The sequence below is a fragment of the Carya illinoinensis genome, chromosome 6 (assembly GCF_018687715.1).
Source record: "Carya illinoinensis cultivar Pawnee chromosome 6, C.illinoinensisPawnee_v1, whole genome shotgun sequence".
Classification (NCBI taxonomy): domain Eukaryota; kingdom Viridiplantae; phylum Streptophyta; class Magnoliopsida; order Fagales; family Juglandaceae; genus Carya; species Carya illinoinensis.
Window position 1 is genome coordinate 28,497,904 of NC_056757.1, and position 20,586 is coordinate 28,518,489.

Below are 20,586 nucleotides of genomic sequence, written 5' to 3' on the forward strand. Positions count from 1 at the left end.
TCTTCACCAGAACTAGACTTGGGAGCTTGTGCTGCTTCCAAAAGGAAAGAAGATAATTGGCTGTAAGTGGATCTTCAATCAGAAAGATGATCAAGCTGCTAAAAATGGAGTACGATACAAAGTTAGGTTAGTAGCCAAGGGCTACGCTCAGACAGAGAGAATTGACTACAGTGAAGTATTCTCTCCTGTTGTGAAGCATTCATCCATTCGGATATTGCTAGCTTTGGTTGCACAATATGATCTTGAGTTAGCATAGCTTGATGTAAAGACAGCTTTCTTACATGGTGATCTAGAAGAGAAGATTTATCTGTCTCAACCAGAAGGATTCAAAGAAGCTGTCAAAGAAAATTGGGTATGCAGTCTGAAGAAGTCTCTCTATGGCTTGAAGCAGTCACCTTGGCAATGGTATAAGCGGTTTGACCGTTTTATGATGGATCTGAAATACACTCGTTGCCAATACGATCATTGTGTGTATTTCAGAAAACTTGCAGATGGATCTTTCATTTATTTGTTTTTATATGTAGATGATATGTTAATTGCATGTAAAAGTAAGGGGGAGATAGATCGTTTAAAAACTCAGTTAAGTAATGAGTTTGAAATGAAAGATCTGGGAGAAGTAGGAAGAATACTGGGGATGGAGATCAGCAGAGATAGGGTGAAATGTACAATTCACCTTACTCAGAAGTAGTATCTGAAGAGAATACTGCAACGATTCAACATCGACTCGAAGACGAAGTCGGTGAGTACTCCTATGGCCTCATATTTCAAGCTCAGTGCATTGCAGTCTCCTAAAACTGATGAAGAGCGGGACTACATGAGAAATGTTCCATATGCAAGTGTTGTTGGAAGCTTAATGTATGCCATGGTGTATACACGACCTGATATCTCCCAGGCCGTTAGTTTAGTCAATCGTTATATGCATAATCCTGGAAAGGTTCATTGGCATGCGGCTAAGTGGATTCTACGGTATATTGCTGGGACCGTAGATGTTAGTTTGAGGTTCGAGAAGAGTGAAGATAGTCTAATAACTGGATACGTTGACTCAGACTATGCAGGTGATATTGACAAACGCCGATCGACAACTGGTTATGTGTTCACTATGGCTGGAGGACCAGTTAGTTGGCGATCAACTTTGCAGTCAACAATTGCACTATCATCAACTTAGGCTGAGTACATGGCTGTAACAGAAGCCGTGAAAGAAGTCATTTGGTTACAGGGATTGGTAACAGATTTGGGCTTTGAGCAGCAAGAGGTTACCGTTTACTGTGACAGTCAAAGTGCAATCCATTTGGCCAAGAATCAGGTTTATCACTCTCGAACAAAACATATAGATGCCTGATTTCACTTTATACGTGAAATATTAGAAGAAGATGACATCAAACTTCAGAAGATTGGCACTGAAGACAATCCAGCAGATATGTTGACGAAGGTCGTCACAGGGATCAAGTTCCAACACTGTTTGGACTTGATCAGTATTGTACACTGCTGAGCATCGTCGGGTGCATTGGAGCGTATTCGATAGCAGAAGTCTCTCATGTCAAGGAAAAATGTGCATTCATTTGAAGAATGAATCAATATGCAAACAGCCTGGTATGGCACACTTGAGTGGAGGGGGTGATTGTTGAAAGCCACCCAAGTGGCCATGATTTGCACATGCACCGTAAGGTGCATTGTTTTGTTAGGCACTGTTCGGTACTTTGTTTTTATTAGGCATACATCCCATATTTTCAGCAGCAGAATGCTGCACTGAAATTAGCAACCTGTTGAGGAGAACTCCTTCTATAAATAGGAGAGTTCTGATCTGCAGAGGAGGCAATGGGTGAAGAGAGAAAGAGGGACGTGAGAGAGAGAGAATTTGTAGATTTATCTGTAAATCTTGTACAAATTCTATAAAAGAGGCTCCAGTGAACGTAAGCAATTTGCTGAACCACTTTAAAATTGTTTTGTGTGATTTTCAGACAGGTCGGAGGCACAACAATATGCATTGCCAGTGTTTCATATGCATTTAATGTTCCAAGCATATGTTAGAGATGAAAAGCAAGTAGCAACTATCTTTTGTGCCACGATGGAATAGATTCAAGACAATTATTGGTCAAGGGCAAACTTTAAAACTGAATTGAATGTGCCATACAATTTTAGTATCAGATATGATCTTCTGAACAGTCGAACTAGTCACAATATCAGAGCACAACTGATTTCTATGGCTCACTTTAAACCATATATTTAAGAAATGCCCAAATGATATACAGCCCAGCTTTGTCAGCAGAACTGGTTTGGGAAACAAGAATAACTACTTTCCATTCTTTAGTGCATGTACTCCCAAATTGTGTCCATTTACCTATCTGGAAATTTTGGTGTTGCACTCAAGATTGAACAGCGTGTCCCTGCGATTCTTTGTACCCATTCGAATCTTGAACTTTCTAGCCAGGGACTCCACCCAGTCATCACTCTCATAGTCCATCTCACGAATACATCTCCTTCTAACCTTTTTAAGCATTTCTTTTGATGGTACAAATCCAGCAGTTACCTGCCCAATAGGTTCATTACACACAACATCAAATACTTTCCAGAAATGACAGACCAAATTGCATAAACAAAAACTGGATCATAAACCAAATAAAAAAAAATGTAGTACCATCTCGTCGATCACAGAGAGAGCAGACTTTGGATCTCGGTTGATGAGATGAGCATCAACAAGCAATGAATATGACATTGCAGTTGGTTGAACACCTAAACTTACAAAGTGCTCAAAGACTCTAGAGGCTTCAAATGTCTGCAGAAGAACTAGAAAATTTACTCAGCAAGGAGTTTGTTCTTGTATGTGGGTGTTGCCCATCTACAACGGATGTGCATAAACATGGACCCCAACGAATAGCATGAATACCATAAGTGTTCATCAAATTTCTTTTCCCAGATCAACTGGCTACTATGTCCTCCTCACACAGGGACTCAAAACTAGGTGGAGGCAGATGAAGAGGGAGTGTTAAGAGTATGATGCACCAGTTGCAAAGCGGGTATTTGTGAGAGAGAGAGAGAGAGAGAGAGAGAGAGAGAGAGAGAGAGAGAGAGAGAGAGAGAGAGAGAGAGAGAGAGAGAGAGAGAGAGAGAGAGAGAGAGAGAGAGAGAGAGAGAGAGAGAGAGAGAGAGAGAGACATAGTCCTCCAAATATCCAACCTTCCTGAGTCTCCCAAATGCATACATCAGAGCATTGTATGAATGAATATCAAGGGTCGATCCAAAAGAAGAATCAATTGCCTCGAAAGTTTGGTAGGCACGATCAAGGTCCCACATATTTGCACAACCTAAAATTATGCAATTTAGAGCAGCAAAAGACTTGTAGGGAGGATCTCCACGGCTCAAATTCTCCAGTTGAAAATATACCTGTGGAATATAACAATACAGATAAAAAAGAAGCTGCAAATGAATAAGTACACTTAACTAGAAGATTCAGCTCCTAATACCTAGTTGTATGAACCACATGTGCATTCTATAAACTCCAGTGGGGGAGCACACGAGATCTATTCTATTCTGATGATGCATCAATCCTGACATGCAATGGCATGATCCTAGATAACAATTTGAATGTGCATTATATTGACAAATTGAAAAATGAATTAGATTCAAGGCAAAACAAACTTAAACCACTGTAAATAACAATTTGAAGCTATATTAATTTACATCCTTTTTTGTCCACAACTGATTTTTTTACAAGTAAAAACAATTATTAAAACATAGAAAGAGGCGTAGTCCAAGTACACAAGACGCATACAAGAGAAAGTCCATAACTGATGTTACATAAACACAATAAGTAATTCATGCCCCCTGCAGCATAAATTTGTATTTTAAGCTTGAGCTCTACTTGGGCTGCATTCTTTTAAGGGGCACTTGGGCTACCTTATCCTAATCAAGTTGAGCCAAGCAGAGCTAGAGCTTTGAAATTTTTTCCTCAAGCTAAGCTCAAGCCTGCTAGAAATCTGGTTGATAATTAAGATGCTATGCATACAAGCACTTAATGTTCTTCTCATGTGAAAAATATTTGGCAAGAAAAAGTTCGTTTCATTTCATTTCATGTAAGCAAATAACAATGAACCTACAAGCATATAGAGGAAGGGAAGTTGAGAGGATATGTACATATTTTTTTTTTTTTTTGGACTCATTAGTGTTGCTAGGGTTTTAGATGAAAAGAAAACAACCATAATGATTTGTATCTTTAATTTGCAGAAGCTTCAGAATGTTACAAAAATGCAGATTTATAGAAACCGGATACCGCTAGTAAATAAAATTTAAACTAATAAACAGTCCATGACCAGCAATATATAGTTGGAGAGTAAAGGGAGAGAACATTTCTTGTTCTGCTTCTTTATTGGAATTACCATAAGTTGACTCAAATTCATTTAGAGTACCAAAAGCCCTCTGCAGATTTCCCAGTGATGCGAGAGCATATATCTTCCCAAGGTAAGATTCCGGATTAGGGGCCTTCATTTCACACAAAGAGCGTTGTAGGATTGCCCATGATGTATCCAGAAGAGGAGCTGTAGGTTCTAGCAGCAGTTCCCAGTGCCAACAAAACTAATCCTTCATCTACATAAAGTAGAACAGTTGTCCTCACTTGCTCACACAGAGCAATCCATTTGGCCATAAATTCCAGGGCATAATATGCTAACTTGCTATTATCTCCTTGCATGGCAATTTCTGCAATATAGTTGCACAAGTTCCAGGTAGGACAAAGAGCTTTGTTCTGATCCATTGTCTGAAAACACCAATAGAAATAACCACACATTAGAAAGATTAAGAGAAAAGTGAAACTCCACACACAGAATATTTGAGGTAGTAATCCATTTAGTCAAGTACCTTATTAACACAGCTCCGCACACATTCTGTAAACACCTTCATTGATAACATATAGCCAGATTTTAAAGCCACATCTAAATATTTCAAGGCAGCATCAGTCTCATCCGTCAAAAGCAGCATGCCAAAAACCAAGTCATATATGACTAATCATCAGGCAGGGAATCTTTCCCTATCTGCATCATCCTGATAACAATAAGCAAAGTGCTCCATTAAAAATTTAATGCATACAAGCATACAAAAACCTAAGCATTTCCTTATGATATTATACACAAACAGGCAACTATAAAGAAAAAAGATCTTACTGCAATATTTTAGCTTGAAGATTCTTCACAAAAACCAAATATGTTGCCCAATAGTTCCATAAAATCTACTTATATATATATAAAAAAAATAGTTTCATAAAATCTAATGACTAGTTCCTTTACTTCTTGAATGTGTAAAGCAAAATGGTGTTGCTGCTGTTTACTTCTTGTACGATGATGCCTTCATGTAACTTCCAGTGGAGACAGTACTTGCATGATTTGAAGTATTTCACTAGCCATTTCACCCATCCTCTCGCGTTTTAAATGTATTTATATACTTTTTTTTTTTAATGTCGAGGAACCTTTCCAAGGCAGGTCCCTTCAAACTCATCCCTGTAGAGTATTTATATACTTATATTAAGCAGAGTCTGCAAATCACGCAAACTCAAAACCAGCTTGAAGCGATACAAAATTCTCTAAAAGATATGGAAACCCAACTTGTCGAGTTGAAGACAACAATAGCTTTCTTGTCTACAAAAATAGACACAGTTTCAGCTAAAGGCAACAGGGTCGTTAAGACTAAGATAGGCCTAATTCCTTTAAATTCAGATAAAGGAAAACAGAAGATCGGATTCAGCCCTGTCCCTATAACCAAATCCAAGAAAGCGTGGCGGGTCAAAAGGAAATCTAGGTTATTTGAAGTGGGGTCTACATCAGGTGTTGGTGTAGAGAATGCAATAATGGAATGTCATTTGCCTAAGGTAATACAGGATAAACCATTAGGCGGTGCTACATCCTTGCCAGAAAATGGTAAAGGAGATGTAGGATTTGCTGAAGTTGCACGTATAGGGTCGCCAGAGGTGAAGGGACTTACTGTCACCCCAGAAGCTCCAATGGAGTTGATGAGGAGGTATAGGACTTGTCATTGGTGCCTTGCGTGGAAGAAAGTCCAGAATTGGGAATGCAATTGGATAATGTGTTTTAGGATAATGTTGCTCCCCTGGTCTCTCTTTCTATGATAGCAGATTGGATTCTGCCTAAAGTTAATGAGATTCTGCCTTTTGTGGGGATTTCACATGGAGGATGCGAAGACCAGTTCAATGGACTAATCACTGCAATCGAGGCAAGCCATGCGCTTGAAACCAAAAGTTTCAAGAAAAATAGAGAGTTACAGCGTTTTTCTTGGACAATTAACTACGACGTTAAGGGAGGTAGCTCAAGTAGAGGGAAGTCTAAAGGGACGAGAATGTGAAGATGGGAAACACAAGGGATTGGGGCTGGAGTTGGGGTTTATTGAGACAGTCATTGCATGAGGAAACGAGGCTGCACTAGACTCCTCACAGACACAGTCACGCACAAAGGCCACAACAAAAAAGCAGCAGCTAACAATCATTGCACATGGGGACAACGCTGCACCAGACTCCTTACAAACAGAGTCACGCACAAAGGCCACAACAGAGAAGCAGTGGCCAGCAGCAGAGGAACCAATAAGAGAGCTACAGTTGTCCTAGCTCTAGAATATTCCATATAACAGAATGTGTAAATATGAGTCGTAGGATTAGGATGAGATTTGATTGTATTCTCTAGAAATTTCTCTATAAATATGTCATGAGAATGTAATGTACAGTGCGATTTTGAAATAGAAAACATGAAGGAAAACCTCCTTTCTCTCTGAGGCATTATTTCAAGCACTTACTGTGCTCTTATATTTCTTTTTTATTCTGGTTTTATTATGGTATCATAGCACCTTCAAGACTAACGTCCTGTGTCTTACTTCTTCTTCTTTTTCTTCTTTTCCTTGTTTCTTTCCTTTATCGTCTTCTTCCCACACCTCCATGGCTGAACAAGTTTCCTCTGTTACATCCACCCCTCCCCCCCCTCCCCCGCCGCTCGTCAATCCCATTGTCACTAACTCTTCCTCTCACTTCATTACCATAAAACTCACTCTAGAAAATTACCTGTTGTGAAAGGCACAGATTGTTCCCTACCTGATGGGTCATCGTCTCTTTGGCTATGTGGATGGCTCTATCCCTCCACCACCTTCCACCATCAACGGAGCAACTAATCCAACTTATATAGATTGGGTTTTGCAAGACCAACTCATTATCTCTACTATTAATGCTTCCCTATCCGATACCATCTTAGGCCAAGTCTTAAATTGCTCTACCTCTTCCGAGGTCTAGTCCACTCTTCAAACAATGTTTTCGGCTTACTCTTGTGCTCACATTATGCAAACCAAATTCCAGATTGCCACTATAAAGAAGGGTTCTGATTCAATCCATACCTATTTTCACAAAGCCGCCACACTTGGAGCTGCTGGCCATCTACTCTCATCTTCTGAATTTGTCATTTTTTTACTGGCTAGACTTGGCAGTGATTATGAATCCCTTGTTGCATCCTTAACCACATGACTTGACCCTCTCACCACCCCCTCAAGTTTTCAACTATCTTTTGAATCATGAGTCAAGACTTGCTCATCAAACTACTTCTTTAATTTCAGGCACTTCTATTGTAGCAAACACCATGTTGAGACAATCCTTCCCCACTAGTACATCAAACCGAGGCAGGGGCAACTTCTCAAGGGGGCAATTTTAGGCACTTCCATTACTCGCAATTTAATTTCTGTTCGTCAGTTTTGCATTGATAATTATGTGTATTTTGAATTTCACTCCAAGTCTTTCTTTGTGAAGGATTTGCACACCCGGGCAACACTTCTTCAGGCCCACGTTAGGAACGGCTTGTATGAATTACCAATTGTTGTCTCGGCCCAAGTGAACCCTTCACAGTCTTATCCACAAGCAACGATCGGTGAACGAATCTCCGCTCAAACTTGGCACTCCCGTCTTGGACGTTCTAGTCCACAAACAACCACCCTTACCATCAACAAATTTCATCTGCCCGTTTCTTCCAGCAACTGGATGTCACCTTGTTCTGCATGTCCTCAAGCAAAATCACACATACTTCCTCTCCCTCTTACCACATCTTAGTCCCTTAGGCCCTTTAATCCTTTATTTTTTGATGTTTGGGGACCGGCGCATGTGTCGTCCTCCAATGGTTGTTGCTTTTATCTTTCAATAGTTGATGATTTTTTGAAATATATTTAGATTTTTCCAATCTCAGCTAAATCGGATGTTACCTCTATTTTTCTAGCCTTCTACACGTTTGTTCTTAATTATTTCTCATCTAAAATTATTTCCTTACAAACCGATTGGGGTGGCGAGTTTAGGTCCTTGCACAAAATCTGTCAAACTTATGGAATTCATCAATGTGTGACGTGTCTCTATTGACATGCCCAAAATGGCACAGTTGAAAGGTGGCACAGTCACATTGTTGAAACCGGGCTTTCACTTTTAGCTCATGCCTTTGTTCCTAAAAAATATTGGGCTGAAGCATTTTCAACTGTGGTTTTTCTTATTAATTGGATGCCTACTCCAACTCTTCAAAACAAATATCCTTTTTAAATAATTTTTCGTCTCAAACCCGATTACACCTTTTTACGAACTTTTGGGTGCCTTTGTTGGCCCAATCTACGGCCCCTTAATCATCATAAATTGGATTTTCATTCTAAACCATGTGTCTTTTTAGGTCATACTCCTGACCATAAAGGATACACCTATCTTCACATTCCTACAAGTCAGGTCTATACCTCGCATGATGTTCGGTTTCATGAAAATGTTTTTCATTTGCTCAACAACACTCTGACTCGAGTGAAAACATTTCTCCACACATGGCGACCCAACAGCCCATCTCTAATTTCCATTTACCATTTCCTCTCCCTAGAGCATCTCTAATTTCCCAACCCACTTCCACACCTACTCTACCCAACACAAACCCATCGGGGCCTTCACCAACTACACACGCATCTCAACCAGTCCCCACTCCATCACCAATTAACACTCAGCCCACCTCAGCAACCCATTTAACCTAGCCCGATACCCTCCCTTCCTCATCTCCTTCCTTATGCTTTATGCTAGAGCCTTCTCCCATCTTTTCACCCTCTACGCTACAACCCCTTGCACTTGCAACTCCCTCCATACACCCAATGCTTACCCGATCCAGAAATTACATCCATTGTCCCCTACAACGAACTGATGGTACAGTCCCTTGGCCCACCAAAAACCCATCTCTGCACCTCACTACTTCTCAGACCTCCTTCATTTTTGAAGAACCCACCTCTTTCACAGAGGCTTCTAAATATTCTTAGTGGCATGCGGCAATGTCCTCTGAGTTTGAAGCTCTCCTTCTTAACCATACCTGGGACCTCATTCCATACTCACCTTGCCTCAATGTCCTTGGCTGCAAGTGGGTGCTCAAAACCAAACGACTTGAAAATGGAACCTTAGAACAACGAGAAGCTCATCTTGTTGCTAAAGGGTTTCATCAGCAAACTGGGGTTGACTTCACCGAAACTTACAGCCCAGTCGTCAAACCTGTGACCATGTTCTTCTATCCATTGCTGTCACCTCCTCTTGGCCCTTACAACAATTGGATATTTAGAATGCGTTCCTACATGGTGATTTGGAGAAAGCAGTTTACATGCAACAGCTGCCGGGATTTGCAAATCCAGATCATCCCACACACATCTGCAGGCTGCGTAAGTCTATCTACAGTCTCAAACAAGCTCCTAGAGCTTGGTTTTCGAAATTAAGCAATAATCTCTTAAGTCTTGGATTCCATGCATCTAAATCTGATTCTTCATTGTTTATTTTTTGCACTGCCACTAATTCCATTTATGTCCTTATATATGTGGATGACATTATTGTCACTGGTTCTGGCAAGTCATTGATATCTAATTTTATTTCCTTTCTGCGCAATTCATTTCCAGTAAAAGACCTAGGCTGCTTGCATTATTTCCTAGGCATTGAGGTTGTTAGAGATTCTCGGGGCTTGTTTTTGTCTCAACATAAATACACAACTGATCTCCTTAAAAAGGCCAATATGCATAACTCAAAACCGGTATCGACTCCTATGTCTACATCAGTAAAACTCACGGCCTTAGATGGATCTTCATTTGAAGATCTAGAACTTTACCGTAGCATAGTAGGGAGTCTTCAGTACCTTTCCTTTACACCGCTTGATATTTCGTTTGCGGTTAACAAAGTTTGCCAATATATGCATTGTCCTAAGATTTCCAATTGGCAAGCAGTTAAACGCAATCTCTGTTACCTATGTCTCACTCCCCGTCATGGTTTGCATTTTTCTACTTCCTCTTCATTTACATTATCTGCCTTTTCAGATGCTCGCTAAGCCAAATGCCCAAATGATCGCAAATCCACTGGTGGATTCTATGTGTATTTTGGTTCACATCTTGTATCATGGGGATCCAAGAAGTAACCTCCCGTTGCTCGATCCTCAACCGAAGCTGAATACAAGGTCGTTGCCAACACCACTTGTGAGATACTCTAGTTACAGTCCTTACTTGGTGAACTTGGCATTTTTTTTTTTTATCTAATCCTCCTACATTGTGGTGTGATAATCTAGGTGTCACATACTTATTGGTAAATCCTGTTTTGCACTCTCGCACCAAGCATGTGACCTTAGATTATCACTTTGTAAAAGAACGTGTGACTGTAAAAACACTTAAGGTTTCATTTATTTCAACTAAGGATCAAATTGCTTATATATTTACTAAACCTATCTCAACTGCTCGCTTTAATCTTCTTCGATCAAGCCTCACCATCTCCATGGTGCCGCTTGATTCACGGGGGGCTATTGAGACAGTCATTGCACAAGGCAACAAGGCTGCACTAGACTCCTCACAGACACAGTCACGAACAAAGGCCACAATAGAAAAGCAGTGGCTGACAGTCCTTGCAAATGGGGACAACGCTGCACTAGACTCCTCACAAACAGAGTCACGCACAAAGGCCACAATAGAGAAGCAGCGGCCAACAGCAGAGGAACCAATAAGAGAGCTACAATTGTCCTAGCTCTAGAATATTCCATATAAGAGAATGTGTAAATATGAGTTGTAGGATTAGGATGAGATTTGATTGTATTCTCTGGAACTTTCTCTATAAATATGTCATGAGAATGTAATTTACAGTGCGATTTTGAAATAGAAAACATGAAGGAAAAACTCCTTTCTCTTTGAGGCATTGTTCTAAGCACTTACTGTGCTACTATATTTCTTCTTTATTATGGTTTTATTAGGGTTTGGCTTGGTTATTAGTTCTACGGGAAACAAGGGGCTGAGGTTCAATGTAATTGTTTGGGTATTTTGGGTAATTTTGGGATTAGTGTATTTTGGGTTGTTTTTCATGGACTTTTTTGGGTCATTAGGGGCTCTTTATTATGGGTTAGGTGTTTTCTTGTATACATTCAGTGTACTTAGTTACTCATTTTGATATATAAAATATTTTTACTTATAAAAAAAATATTAAGTTGATGCATCATTATCATTCGCAATGGAATAAAATTACCAAACCCATCTAAAGCTACACCTTAACATTTTTAAATTTGTAGGAATTTCCACGATTGAGTTGGGTTCAAAGTAGAAGTATTTCCTAAGAGTTCTAGGGGTGTTTTCTCTTATTTCTGCTTCTTCTCTCTCTCTCTCTCTCTCTCTCTCTCTCTCTCTCTCTCTCTCTCTCTCTCTCTCTCTCTCTCTCTCTCACTCTTTTTTTTTTTTTTTGGATAAGTAAGAATGGTTTCTTCTCCTTCCTTCTTGCCTAATCCATAATTGACTGCAGGTGAGCTGAACATTCAATTACAGAAAATTGCAAAGCTCGCAATTTGATCCATTTATGTAGAAGTATGGATCTAGTCTGTGATGTAATCTGAAGACTAAAACCAAGATTTGAAAACATGTTCATTCAGTTATCGAGAATTTGTTTATTGGGTAAAAATGAAAAAGGAAGTGAAAAACTAAAACTTGAACTTCATATAGAAGCATAACGACTCAATATTCCATTTTTAAGCACAAAGGCAATCCTATCAGCTTAATAACACTACAAGCCATAGCATCTTCAAAGTAATATGCATCCAAATAAGCATACATGCTAAAGAAAGCTTCCAAACATGTCCTACATTTATGAAGAAAAAGTAAATGGCTAACCCTTTGAGCAATTTGATGGCTGCCACGGTCTCCTTGGCCTTGTGCATGGCTTTGAGGACCAAGTTGAAAGATGCCATGTTGGGAAGGACCACATAGTCCTCCATCTGGGCGACAAGGTCGAGCAACTTGGCGCTCATGGCATCGGTCATCAAGTTGGCCGTCAAATAATGGTTGTAGAGATTAACATCAGGCTTGTTGGGTTTGCTGGCCTTTTTGAGAGCCCGAAGCCAAAACTCGAAGAGTTACTTCATGTTGTCCCAGCGCTGGGAGATTATGCAATCAGCAAAGACGTTCATCAAGCCATGGACATAATGGGTTTGTGAAGGGGCCTGGAAGTGAGAGCTCGGGGATTGACGGAGAAACCTTAGTTTGGAACGAATTGGGAATCGGATTCCGCCAGTTCTCATTGTAGAGAGGACTTTCGGAAGCTATGTTGGGAGGCAGAGGAGTTGAGGCTGAGGCTAGCTGCGAATGAGTTGCCTTGGCGAGCTGGGGCTCCTGGGAGAGGAATGTGAAGGTCGAGATGGTCTTGAAGAAGGGGCAAGAGTCGGTAATGGTGGTGGTGGTGGTGGTCTTGATGAGAGTACCGGCACGACTAAGAATCGCCATTTGGGAAGCCATTAATTAGGAGCTTCCTTCAGCGTATCAAGGCAAGCATTTCACCAAGGCTGTTAGAGGATGGCTTAACAGAAAAAGATTCTCAGCAGGTATACACCACGCACAAGAGCAGAAATCATTCCAGGAGATTCCTCCGTAACAAAATGTTGTATTTGTTCATTTTTGGTGTACTACTCTCTCTCTCTCTCTCTCTCTCTCTCTCTCTTAATAAGTAAGAAGTAAATTTTATTTACTTAGAATGGAATAGGCATAGTCTGTATAATACAAAAAAACACCTAAATACATTCTATATTTAGGAAAGAAAATCATGAACATTATTTTCATAAAGTACAATAGCTCAAAACCAAAGCATCAATGTGCACATAAAAAGAATATAAAGCTTCGCCAAAGTGAACTCTCTATCCTCAAAGCATCTCTCATTTCTTTCCACCCATGTGCACCACATGATACACAATGTGATCATCTTCCATACTACCGCCACTTGAGGGCAGCCTTGAAGTTCCTTCCAACAAGCCAATAAATCCACCACCTTCGAAGGCATTACCCAAACAATATCCATTCTTCTAAAGGTCTCGTTCCAAAGCCCTCTTGTAACCTCACAATGGAAAAGTAGGTGATCTACAAATTCTCCATGCTTTTTACGCAGATAACACCAATTCATCACAATGAGTCCCCTCTTTCACAGATTGTTCGTAGTCAAGATCTTCTCGAGAGCTGCAGTCCAAACAAAAAAAGCTACTTTAGTAGGCACACGGGACCTCCAAATTCTCTTCCATGGGAACGGAACATGACCAAGGTTTGACAAAATCTTGTAATATGTCCTGACTATATTTTTTTACTGTCAATGGCCCTTCACTGAACCTTATCCTCTGGTACCGTGGTATTTCCCGTAGAGTATAGCAAACTGAAAAAATCAGATATAGTGTGCAGTTCCCAATCATGAATGTCCCTATTAAAAAAGACATTCCACTAGCAAGAACCATGAGAGAATACCCTCATATCTACAACAGATACCTTGGTGTTGGCTGCAATACGATAGAGTGCTGGGAAAACCATGTACAAAGTGCATTCTCCACACCAAACATCATGCCAAAACCTGATTTTGGACCCCTCAGCCATCACAAACCGTATATGACTTTTGAAGCACTACCACCCTCACCTAATAAATTTCCATAAGCCCACGCCATACCCCTTCCCCCCCTCTTACTACATTGGAGCACCAACCTCTCCACTCACTCTCATGTCTAGAAATAATAATTTCCTTCCAAAGTGTGACCCCCTCTAGGTAGAATCTCCATAACCATTTTCCCAATAGAGCTTTATTGAACGTCCTCAAATTGCAGACTCCAAAGCCACCATGCAAAATTGGGGAACAAACTTTGTCCCAATTAACTAAATGAAATTTTGTTTCCTCCCCCACTCCTCCCCATAGAAAGGTCCAGAATAGTCTATCAATTCTAGTCGCCACCCTTGCAAACAAGGGAAATATGTGGGGAGATTACTTGGATAGCTCTTAATTAAAGTGAGGCACCCCCCTTTCGATAAATACATCTGTTTCCACCCTGCCAACTTCCTCTCTACATTTTCCACAACTCCATCCCAAATAGCTTGAGTTTTGAAAGTCGCCCCTAAAGGGAGTCCCAAGTATTTCATAGGCAAGGAGGACACCTTACAATCCAAAAACTGCGCCAAACAGTTGATTTTGGGTATCGCTGCCACCGTGACCATCTCAAATTTATCAAGGTTCACCTTAAGCCTCGACACAGCTTCAAAAACTAATAAAAGGGCCTGCATAGATTGAATTTGTCCAAGGTCTACATCACAAAAGAGGAGAGTATCATTTACAAATAAGAGGTATGAGAGTGAAGTATTACCCACCGAGAAACCGGAAAGAAACCCTCCACCAACAGCAGCCTTCACCAATCAACCTAATGCCTCTATAACAATGACAAACAGAAGGGGAGATAAAGAATCCCCTTGCCTCAAGTCGCGTGAATTGCTAAAAAAACTAGCAGGAGTGCCATTAACTAGCACCAAGAGACAAATGGTAGAGATACAATACCGAATGCAGGAAATCCACCTATTACCAAAGCCGCATCTCCCAAGCAAGTATAGAAGGAAATCCTAATTCACATGGTCATAGGCCTTTTCCATATCAAGTTTACAAAGAATACCTGGGACTCCCTCCTGCATCCTGTGATCTAAAAATTCATTGGCAATAAGAACCAAATCCAAAATCTATCGCCCTCGAATAAAGGCATTTTGAGGCTCAGAAATAATGTGATCCAACACTAGGCTAAGCCGATTCGCAAGCACTTTCGTAATGATTTTGTATACTCCACTCCCAAGACTCATGGGGCAGAAATCTTCAATTGCCTTAACCCCATGTTTCTTTGGTATGAGGGCGATGAATGTCACATTAAGGCTTCTCTCGAACTTCTAAAAAGAGTGGAATTCCACAAATACCTGCATAATATCTCCTTTCACAACATCCCAACAAGCCTAAAAGAAACCCATCGAGAAACCATCTGTGCCCTATGCTTTGTCCTTCGCCATGCTACGGATCACCTTATGAACCTCGTCTTCAGTAAAAGGCCTTTCCAAATGACTTGCACTCTGTGAATCAATAGAATCAAACAACAACCCGTCAAGCTTTGGCCTCAAGCCTACCAATTCTAAAAGGAGGTTCTCATAATACTGCACAATATGATTTTCTACCTCATCAGGAGACGAGAGCATGTGGGATCCTGAATGTAGTGACTCAATAGTGTTGCCACGTCTATGAGAATTCGCCACTTTATGAAAGAATTTCGTATGTTTATCACCTTCCTTTAACCAAAGGGCCTTGGATTTTTATCGCCACGAAATCTTTTCCATCAATAACACCTTCTTCAACTCAGTCACCACCCCCATTTTTCTTACAAAGGCCTCATCCAAAAGATCTCTCGTCACTTCCCTTTCCTCTAACTCTTGTAATTCCTCCATAAGGTTGTTCTTCTGGTCATCTATACTACCAAACACTTCCAGATTCCAGTTTTTAAGATCTTACTTCAGAGCCTTTAACTTACATGCCAAAATGAAACTAGGCGTGCCTGTAAACAAATAAAAAGACCAACAAGAACGTACCTTTTCTAAAAAACCATCTGCCACTAACCACATATTCTCAAAATTGAAATACCGACGTCTTCCAAGGATACCTTCGCAGTCCAATACAATAGGATAATGATCTGAACACACACGAGGCAGCCACTTTTGAGAAAGCGCCGGGAAGTGCGCCTCACACAACAGAGAAACAAGGAACCTATCCAATATAGACCATCCCTGACTATTTGACCATGTGAACTCGCCCCTAGAAGATGGGGGTCCATGAGATTCAAATCAAAGACAAACTCCAAGAACTCTTCCATGGCTACCAAGTTATAATGACTCCCCGAATGCTCACTAGGGAACCGAACAATATTGAAATATTCCCTTATACACCATGAAACCTCCCATAAATACATTAGGCCTGCCAATTCTTCCCAAAGGGCTCCTTCCATCTCTATCCAAATTTGGGCCATATATGCCTATAAACGCCCACTCCCAACCATCAATCATGTTTTTAAAACGACTAGCAACCAAAAAATTTCCAACACAATCCTCAACGGCCTCCATCACTCTTTTATCCCACATTAAAAGGACACCACTGGAAGCCCCCAGCGAGGCCAAATAAGACCAACCAACATACAAACACCCCCACAAACTACAGATGATTCTTCTATCCACAACCCTCAACTTAGTTTCTTGAAAACACATCACATAAGGATCTTATGTGAAGACGCTTATTATAATCATTCAACCCCCACACATTTCACGATAGGATCTTAGGCTTCATAGTTACAAAGAATGCCCCTCCCTTTCAATCTATCCCTTCCCCCCCCCCCTCCTTTCCATTGACTTCACAATTAATTGAGCACAATAGTCTTTTGAGTTCCCTTTCTCGCTTCATGGCCAACTTCGAGCAACTATCTTCAATAGCTATGAGAAGGGCTCTAACATGTTCTTCGAAGCTTAGAAAAGAAAACCCAAGAAACGATTGCATTTCTTCCACCTTCCTAAAAACCCAGTCTGAAACATGCACCTCCGGGTTAGGGGGAAGTGTGCATAATGGAGTAGGATCATCCTCCCCCTGAGCATGTAATTCTTTGTCAAACAAAACCACTAACATTTCAGCATGATCCAAGGTCACCTCCGACACCTCTGGCAGGGCCTCCCTGAACTGGCCCCCTACCTTGCACGGGTCCCCCAAGCTAACTACCTCTGTCGTCAAAGGACCAATCTCCTCTATAAGCCTGTTCAAGACAGGTTCCCCACCCAACTGCAGAGCCCAAAAGTGTCTACCCACTTCCACCGAAGCCCCCTCAGGGACAAAGACAGCCTTCGGCAGACATAACAAAGTTACGGCTACTGTCGAGGGTCCATCTACCTCCATCGGTATGTTCTATGTTAGTTCCCTGGGACTAGACGCACCCGCAGTGAGGCATGCCCCTTCGTAAGGAAGAGGGACCACTGCGATCTGTTGAGATGCCTCCAGAATGAGTTCCGCCACCATCATCGGGTTCTCCAGGCACTTTGCCAGCCCCGGAGACTGGTACCCACCACCCGCAACCACACCAGCCAAGGTGAGTTGCTGAGGCACCTTGCAGCGCCTCCAAACTGACTCGTCAGGTCGGTTTGCACCCCTTAACTTGAGAGGCCTGGACCCAAGGGAAGGGCTCTTACCCATGAAAAGCCAGCCCGCCAGCCCGCCCTGAATGGGCCAATACCTGAAGCCAGGATGGGCTCCTTGCACTTTGAACTTCTGCTGGGCCCATTGCCAGCTCCAAGGATCAGCCCAGAAGTTTGCTTTGCCACAAGACTAGAAGGACTTGTCCTTTTAGATGGCCCAACTGCCAAGCCCAAGCCCAAGCTCATCTTCATACCCATCTCATCCTCAACGCATCGTTTAATAGAATTGAGATTAAACTGCATCCCCCTCATTTGCTTTGGCAGCTCTCTCACTGCACATAACACTACTACACAAGCCTCTCATGGTACCTCCCCTTGTGAGCGACGTGGTCGTGGTGCTCACTGAGTGGGTCACTCTATGTTTTCTAATCGCTCTTCTCCTTGCATGGTTTGTCAAGTTTGTCAGAAACAGGGCATGTTTCCATTACTTGCTACCATCACTTTAATCAAGCTTATAAAGCTCCTTCACCCTCATCTCTATTTGCAAACTTCACTGCTATGTCTCATGTTCCTTCCCTTAGCGCATGGTCCCCTCACACTATTGCAACAAGTCATTTTACCTCTAATTTTCTAACCTCAATTTGGATGTTGTAGCTTATCAGGGCTTTGACCAGGTTAGCATTGGAGATGGATCAACTTTGCCAATACAACACGTTGGCTCTGCCCAGTTGCACTCTCCCTCTGGCAATTTTCTTCTCCGTCAACTCCTTCATGTTCTATTTATTACTCATAACTTACTTTCAGGTCATCAATTCTATATTGATAACTCTGTATATTTTGAGTTTCATTCTAATTTATTTTTTTTCTTTTTTTTTTTTTTTTTTTTTGTGAAGGATTCCTAAACCTGGGTAGCACTTCTTCAAGGCCATGTTAGGAACGGCCTCTGTGCCTTGCCTAGGGGTGTAATCAGTTCGATTTAGTCTGATTTTAGATAAAATTTGAGATCAAGCCAGTATGAACCAGTTTCGTATTTTCAAGAACAAATTCCGCACCGGTTATCCCCCTAAACTGGTTCTTCCAGTTTTACCAGTTCCAGTCTAGTTCGGTTCAATTTTCTGGTTTTAATATACTATATTATATATTATATATTATAATATATTATAGTATATAATACTATAATGATAATACATTACAGTATATTATAATATATATTATAATTATATTATAAACTATAGTAATATATTATAATATATTATAATATATAGTGATATAGTATCAGTATAACTATTAATATGCACTATATAATATTAATATAACTATCAATATAATAAACTATAGTGATATAAGATTTTAAAGTTTAATATTATATTAATTAGTAATTTATTATATAATACAAAACTATTTTATATATAATTATATATTATATATAAAAATTATATACAATATAAAAATTAAAATATATATATGAACCAGTCCAATCCGACCTGGTTTTAGAAAAAGAAAAATTGGAACCAGATCAATTTTGATTGATTTTAAGAAAAATAAAACCGATACCGAACCCAACCTACCAGTCTGGTCCACCAGTTCACCGATTTGTTTTTACACCTCTTCTTCTGTTTCATCTCCCCAAGCTTGTCTCTGTGAAAGAACTACGTCTAAGATTTGGCACTCCCATCTCGGCCACCCATCATCTCACACTTCTTTTACAATCAAACGGTTTAATCTTCCTACAACAACCAGTTCTGTCAACTCTCAGCCATGTACTACCTATCCTCAAGCAAAAATGCATGCTTTACCACATCCCTCGTCACCCTTTAGATCTTTGTCACCTTTCTTGCTTTTATTGTTGGACGTATGGGGATCGGCGCTTGTGCCCTCCTCCACTAGTTGTAAGTTTCATCTAAGTATAGTTGATGATTTCTCTAAGTACATTTGGCTCTTTCCCCTTCAATCCAAATCTAATGTTTCCACAATTGTTTTAGCATTTCTCAATTATGTTGCTACATCTTTCTCTTCTAAAATTAATTTCAGCCACTAAAACAAATCTTTCAATCACGTGGTATCACACACCGGTTCTCTTGTCCATACTCTCATGAGCAAAACAACATTGTTGAAAGACGTCACCATCATATAGTTGAAACTAGGTTATCATTACTAGCCCATGCCTTTGTCCAGCAAAAATATTGGGCCAAAGCCTTTCAAACGGCTATTTATTTAATCAACCGTCTCCCAACTCCTGTTCTAAACAATGCTTCTCCCTTTCAGGCCCTTTTTAATAAATCTCCTAATTACAATTTTTTACGGGCCTTTGGCTATCTTTGTTGGCCTAATTTGAGGCCCTTTAATAGACACAAAATGGAACTTAGATCCAAACCATGTGTCTTTATAGGCTACAACCCTGATCATAAAGGATATCTATGTCTTCATGATGTCACCACGGGCCGTGTCTATATTAGTCGAGATGTCCAATTTCACAAAACAACATTTTTGTTTGCCTTCATTTCTTCAAATTCCTCTCTTAATCTAACCTTATGAACCTAGTTTGTATTTCTCTTTCATGTCCAAATCCACCCCCTCAGACCAGGCCCACTCCTTCCTTAGACTCAACCATTCAACCCAACCCCCTTACTCCAGCCCATAACGCATCTCACAGAATGCCTCTTACTCAGCCCGCTAGGTCATCTTCTTCATCTTCCAAAATTGTTCTCTCCCCTATGCCGCTCGCATCTCCTTTATTTTCTTCCTCATCCCCACTTCCTTCACCCCAACCCTACCACTCCATAACTACACGCTCGAAAAACAATTTTCATTGTCCCCTCCAACATACTAATGGCACAATCACCTAGCCTCCTCCAAAATCATCCTTGCATCTCACTGTCACTGAATCTCCTTCTGTTCCCAAAGAGCGTTATTCCTTCACTGAGGCTTCTAAGCATCATCAATGGTGTGAAGCCATGTCCTCCGAATTTCAAGCTATTCTTTCAAACCACACATGGGATTTGGTTCTATTTTCTTCCTCCTTCAATGTTCTCTGCTCCAAGTGGTTGTTGAAAACCAAACGTCAGGCTGATGGAACTCTTGAGCGTCTTAAGGCACGCCTTGTGGCCAAGG

At 40.7% G+C, this 20,586-nt stretch overlaps 1 pseudogene; it reads right to left on the reverse strand.

Moving 5' to 3' along the window:
- Positions 1–2,338: 2,338 nt before the first annotated feature.
- LOC122312732 lies at positions 2,339–12,847 on the reverse strand (annotated as a pseudogene).
- Between the last annotated feature and the right edge of the window lie 7,739 nt (positions 12,848–20,586).